The sequence below is a fragment of the Amblyomma mixtum genome, chromosome 3 (assembly GCF_055824585.1).
Source record: "Amblyomma mixtum isolate Tamu chromosome 3, ASM5582458v1, whole genome shotgun sequence".
NCBI lineage: Eukaryota > Metazoa > Arthropoda > Arachnida > Ixodida > Ixodidae > Amblyomma > Amblyomma mixtum.
The window spans coordinates 226,656,834-226,663,839 of record NC_143014.1 but is presented as its reverse complement, the minus strand read 5'-3'; the positions used below and the strand labels follow the sequence as shown (position 1 = coordinate 226,663,839).

The window sequence follows — 7,006 nt, the reverse complement described above, 5'->3', positions numbered from 1 at the left end:
GTCGCTACACTATCGCGCAGAGAACATACAGGAGGTGGAATCTTTGAGGTATCTAGGCGATACCCACGATGCTAGAATGGATTGCTTGCCCCACATCGAGACTAACGCTGAGAAAGGTGAGCGTGCATTCTGTAGGCTCCTATTAATAAGTAACAGAAGATCTGTCATGCGCCGGGACAAGCTTCTTTTTTATAAAGCCTAGGTCAGATTAATTTTGGAATTTGGATGCATACTTTTTTCTGGTTCCCCTATATGTAAGCTTCATTGAATGCTGCTGTTAGAAAGGCGCGCACTGTGCCTCCCTCAGTCTCAATCAGTTTCCACCGCAGTTTTGTATCGGAGGCTCGTATTGCCGACCTTAAATCCCATTTCCTCCTTTCAACTTTAAGGACTTCCTTGAGGGTTTTTGAGTCTGCTCCTGCTGTGGATAGACCTATTTTTGTCTCCCTCCCGGCCCTCTTTCTCACTCATCATTGGCCAAGTGTCCGCCTCCCTCAAGTTGTTTTGACTCAGAACCTTTTATCGAACATTGATGTGGATCTCAATTTTGTACATAGAATGGGTTATGCAACATCCCCAGTGCATATTGCTTTTGATTACCTCCCTGTTTTAGGTAAACCTTACTGTTTGTGGTGTTGCCTGAACTGGTATTGTGGGTGAAGGCGGTACTTTGGGCTGTTGCATTGCGGAACATTTTATTTTATTGAAGAGGTGTAAATTTGGAAATGTAACGTAGTTTAGACTATTTGAATTTTGAAGATACTGGTTTTTGCACTGATTTTTAAACATCAACTGAGCGGCATTTTACTAACTAGTAACACCCAGATTTAAGTTACAAAACGTTAAGGCTTTTTTATACCTTGATTATTCTTGAAAATGTTTTCTTTTACAGCAAAGAAGACTTTCAAATTCTGCCTGCCAATTGAGCCATTAGTGACGAAAATTTTGGTTTTGCAAATTTCCTTCATCCTGCGCAGAGTTGCTGCTTTAGCGCTCCCTGCAGTCAGTCAGTGGAGTAGTAAGTTTGAGTTACTACAGCCTCAAAGTTTAATATACATCCTGTGTTATGTCATTTTCTGATGATGCTACCGAACCTTTCGAACCAAATTCCCTGCTGACAAACTGTCGCAAGTTGAGGTGAGCCAAACGCAGTCCACTGCTGCGGTTCGCCGAAAAGACTTGCTCTATGTACTCTCTACCATGAATACAGGTGCTCTCCCAAAAGCATAACGGAGCACGCGTCTCTGAAAAAGTGTGGTGCTTCACCCGAGCTGGTAATACAGTGAACATCTAAGGCATAAAATTCATCATTCCGATGTGCCACGTGCACCCATAATGTACGCGTGGGCGTACGCTGCTAGAGCTCGCTTCAATTCCCGCTGTTCTCTTTCGTCGTGCTACGTTTTAGTTTTGCGGGGCCTGTACGTAGGTAATAATTTACTCATCACCAAACGACCGCCATCGCGGCAGCCGCGACCACAACTGGAGGCAGCGATCGCAGTATGGGCGCGAAGAATCTATCACGCTAAAACGATATCAGAATCTATCACGGGCAACCCTGTGTGCGATGACGTTACCGCTTGGGATACTGAGTAGAGCAGACGGCGGCGACAATGCTGCGAACCAACATGGCACGGCCTCTTGCCGAAGAGACTGAAGACGGCGCAGTTCGGAGAAACAGAGTTTGGTCACCCTCTAGACCTACACTTAGTGCTCATGCTTGGCACAGCCTGGCGCGGGGTTAGGGGACGGCGTCCCTACTCGGAGAAGCATGTCATCGCGCAGAAGGGCGGCGGCCTGCTTGCGACCGTCACAGTGAGCTCACCACACAACTTTAGTTCTCGCATAGTACATTGAGGCCCTTGGAGGGAAGGCTGGGTTATGCGAATGACTCAGCGAAAAACAAGGCATTGATTGGCCACCAGAATCCGAACGACAAACAGGCCGGTACGTGACAGAGATTCATGCTATTCGGCGCCTCAATCGGTCCCCGAATTTGCGAACGCGTGTGTCGTCGGAACATTTAACGTGAAACTGTTCCCAAGACAAGATGCTTCTGATGGAAGAGTTTTGGTCTCGCGTATAGCTGTCGGCGGTTGAATTCGGAGGCTGTGCCTACGTTGCTCCCGTACGCGATGCCTGCTAAACCGCCGATATGATGAGGGACAGCAATAAAGAGGAAGCGAGCAGAGATGAGTAGATTTGAATGTTTCTCCTTTTAGTTAACTAAATGCGCCTGCCTCAAATTACTGCAAGAAACGAACGACAACCAAAATAATTGATCATTGATTCGACGCAAGAGAGCGAATGTTGCCTTGCAGTCACGTTCGGTTGGCATAATAATTGCCGCGTCGTTGTTTGATGAGACATGCGATATGCGTCAACGTGTGGGAGCGTATAAATGGCTTAAAAATTCTACTGAATATGTATTCTGCGGAAGTATTTCAGTTGTCGTGGCGCGGCGCGTTTCTAATCTCGTTACGGTGTTCTTGGTAACCTTGGTCGTAGAACTGCAACCGGCGTCGGTTTATGTCCACGATGCCGGGATCAACGTAAGATATTGGGAACAACCGGTTGTTACAGATGCAACCAATCCTGGGCAGTAGATGAGCAGAACAGATCACAGGACAGCAAAGAATTTTGACTCTTAGCGACTGCTGGGTTTCGACGCATGTACACCTTTAAGGACGGCGTATGAGTTATTAAATCTGTACTATGGACAATTTTATAATTCTTTACTGAAGTGAGGGTCACCCTTCGCAGTCATGTCGAAGCGCGACCAGCCGCGTTAGCTCAGCCTCGCCATGGTCAGGCCTCTGTCGTCCCGGCGGGTCCTCGTCAAATGGGAAATCGCTTTGGCTAAAACTTATAATCGATTCGTCTCAGTCACTGCCTGATGGCATTGAAGAACAACCGCTGATTTTCGATGCTCCATTCGACATGGTGCTCTCACAGCGATTCGCTTCCCTCCACGGAGGCCGTGACGTCACTCCAGTGGCCCGGCAGCCCCCTCGGCCGCTCCTTTCGGTCGCCACGGATTCGCGTTAGATATGTCTTGGGGCTTGTTAGGATGAAAACCGGGGTGCGTTTTTTTTTGTAGTAGAATACAGTGTTTGCGAGTCCAAGGCATGCACCGAGAATATGTGATGCTGCTTTTAGTCTTTACGACAGCATACTGAAACAGTGCCACAAATGCGTTTGTACAAATTGCTTTATTGTAAAGCATGGCAAGAACTGACCCTTTTCATTTCTTGCTTAATGTTTTCATCTTTCTCTCTGCAGCCTTCTTTTGTGCAGAGCTGTGAATCATATCATTTTGTAGTCTACAAAAGTTATTCAAAGCTACGTTCGTTGCAGCACGCACTACCTGTCGCACGAGAGTCTCTGTAGTGTGTCCATTTTCGCACGTTTCTGGATCAACATCTCCGATAATAGAGGCGGCAATGGAGCTGACAATGGCACGTTGGTTGTCCGATGCGAGGAAAGAATTTGCATTTTCTCCCGTGGTGAGTTTTTCCACAACAATGGTCGTAACTAGCACCATATGCAGAGTTCATGGTTGCGGGAACTTTAATCGTCCCCTTGATACGTTGGTAATCATTTTCGTGGATTCAACTTCTATATCCCTATTCTCCAGAATGAGAATGCTGCGGCAAAATGTGCAGGACACCTTCTTGAGAGCTGAATGGGCACAGTATCCAGCGATGTAGGCGACGACTTCCATGTCGTGCTTCGGGCTGGAAATTTCCTCATCAGAGATCAGCACGGAGAAGTTGTGCTGCGGAATTTCTTCCGTGTCGCTCGCGCTGTTGTTCTCTGTCTGCGGAAGCATCAGCAGCTTTTGTAGACGGATTTTCTTTTCTGATTCGAGAAGCTGTCGCACAGAAATGTGATACTGTGCACCAGCAAGCTGACGGTATCGACCGAAGCGATCCTCAAGTGTGTCCGTTTTAATTTTGCCTAGGAGAACATACCTGAATTTCAGGTCTTCTAGGCAGTAACGCGACAACTCAACAAGAGAGTAGCAAGTTAGCCTCAAAGCAGTATGTGTTTCCTTCGTCATGCAGCCACTGGTCATGTTGACACTGCGCCAAGCGTCCAGCCAGTCTACCATTCCGTTCAGGAAAGTCAGCGGTTGACCCATCACCGTAGTCACGGGATTCTGCAGGGAGTCGTTCAGTCGGCGACCTTTGGAAGGGCTCTTTACGTTGACGACCTTCCACCAGTTCGTTATAATGTTGATGAAGAGGGCTGTTGAATTGGCGTTCATGAGTTGGAAGGCTTCGCCAGGCATTTCAAGTGCGTTTGCGATAAACGGGTTCATGACGTTTAATACCAACTTTACATTTTGTCTTTCCATAGGTGTTGGATTGACTGCTTTGGCATTTAGCTTGTAGCCGAACTTTAAGAGCGATGTCTTCTCCGATGAATAAAGCTGTCGCACGGCTTCAAACGATGCAGCTTTCATTCTGGGAGGCCCTACGGGCAGTTCTCCAGACAGGCTCATTTCAGGAAAATAGAAACATGTTCCGTCGTTTTTCTGGTTGATCCAATTATTCCTGACGCATTTAAGTATGTGCACAGGGTCGATGACAAAAAAAAAGAGGACGGCTTTTATCGGCTGGGTGGGGATAAACAATGTTCACTACATGGTTCCTTGAGAAAAGCGACATCATTTTTCGATTGAGCGAGTTGTTATCAGTAACTACAGCTATGACGTTAAGGCACATAGATTCCACCTCCAAAATTATCTTCTTGCAGTACTCATGTAGGATTTCGGAGTTCATTTTATAAACGGGCAGAATGTTTATCATATCTTTGTTGGCTGACAAGAGCGACTGAACCATGAAAACATGGGCCGTTGTGGCTTCTTATTGAGAATTGGCTGATGATCCTACTATGCTGCCTCCCTTGTAATCGAAGTACGCCTTGATGTGAATTTCATCAAGCATTAGTACCACAGTCTTTTCGTGCGGCTCCATGCACTTCACCCTTTCTTTGATGTATGAAAGAAAGTGGGCTTGGTTTTGCTCCTGCAATGGATCGCCTCCATACTTGGAGCAAACGCGGCGCAGTGTTGAAGGATGGGGTAACGTGAACATCGACGCCGACCTCGCAAAGTTATAAGCGTGCGGGGAAATGGAGTGCAGGATGCTAGAAAACACTAAAGTTTCAGCACTGTATCGACGAATGGGGGCAGCGAGTGTGAGAGCAATCTGCTCTTTCAGAAGACGAAACAAGGCACTTTGTTCTTTGGTTGTATCGTTGTCTTCAGACAGTTCATTGAGCAAGGAGCCGATCTGCTGCAGCACTCTCGTTGTTTTTGACGCACTTGTAGCTTCTGGCGTCTCCGTCATGTGGTTTTCTAGCTGCTCGAGCATTAAGCACAACGTACGGGTGTCACGCACTGCATCTGGCACTGAGCGTCCACAGGGTAATGAAATAAGCTTAATCATACCTGCTGACACTGAAACTGAGAGATCAGCGAACACTGTGACGCAAAAACCTAACATGTGGTGCAGGAGTATCCTGGATGCGGAGAAACATTACACATCGATCATTGACGCTGACGGTCCAGAACTCACGATTGCAGACAGCAGAAAGTTTGCCCTTCAAGTCTTCAAGTGATGACACTGCATTTCTTTCCTCTTCTTCTCCTTTTGTGGCTATGGAGTTCTTGATTGCCTTGCTCAAGGCCTCGTCTTCCATTCGTGCTCTCTTAGAGGCTGGAGATTCGCCACGAGTACTGCTTGTGCTCAGGTACACTGGACAGTTAGGGAAAATCGACGGTACGGCATCTGGCACTAGGTGCACCCTCTCGCTGTCAACTGTCACAGTTTTTCCCGACGCTGCATCGAAATGTGACAGCTTCGTGATGAGGTCACTCTCTTGGAAGTGAAGTTCGCAAATCTGCGCCACAGGTGAAAACGACTGAATTATCATCGATACATGGACACACTATTTTATGAAACATCTGTTATGATGCAGTTTGACACTGCCCTGAATATTTCTGCTCGTTTACACCGCATTGTCTTTCCGGAAGCGCAATAAAACTGCCAACGTTTTGACCCCAAACCATACTTAATTGCTTCAAGAGTTACTAAGCGAGAACGCGAGTCATGCGATGCACCATGTAATGAAGTAAATATCGTCTGCCCACCTTGGAGTGTATGCTGGGTGTGAAATCCTTGCGCGGAATGGCTCTAATCCAGGATTGCCTCCGACCTTCATTCTTGGGGAAAGAGAAAACCCGCACTTTGGGCCCATTGCCGTAATGGCCGCGGCATCCCGGAACACAACACCGTCCCATGTCGCACAAAGTGAGGCGTTTGCTTTTGCTCAAAGCCACAGCATTGTTGCACGCAACACTTCCGCAACTATTCTGCACACAGTCACACACGCACGATCGCACACAAACGCAAAGACAGTAAAATAAGAGACTTCACCAAAAACAAAAAGAGCGCAGAAGGAATGTCAGCGCAGTGCGACGCAGCACTGAACCTAACCAGAGGAAGCAAGGACAGGCGGGTGGCAAACACGTTCCGACTTGTCAAAAATTTTTAACTCGCCCCGTCCCCCCGTCGCGAGGGCGCCAGCCGGCAACAGGAGAATCGGACAACTAGCGTGACGTAGGCAGTCTGGAGAGGAAGACATGAACAGGCCTTGTCAAGTCAAGGTGGTGTTGTTCGCTTTCCGCACAGCGCGGCATTGCGGCAGCAGGCGCGTGCGGTTCGCTAGCCAACCTGTGTCGTCATCACTGACGCCAAGCAAAGTATCTCCGGGACCCGTTCGGGAATTTCGATTTCGATTCAAAATTTTTGCTTATTTAAAATTATTGTTTGTGTAATGCAAAAAAAGTGAATTTGCGTGCTCTGATAGAAAGCCTTCAGCAATATAAATCAACCATTAACTCGCAGGGGGAAGCATGCCCTTAAAGGTCTGAAGAAGTATTATTTTCCATCAGTAATGTTTTTTTTGTTAAAACTACGCCTTCTACCTATCCCTG

The 7,006-nt window shown here is 47.3% G+C and overlaps 1 pseudogene; it reads right to left on the bottom strand.

The window, feature by feature from the left end:
- Positions 1 to 3,244: 3,244 nt before the first annotated feature.
- LOC149353907 (uncharacterized) lies at positions 3,245 to 6,310 on the bottom strand (annotated as a pseudogene).
- Positions 6,311 to 7,006: the final 696 nt, after the last annotated feature.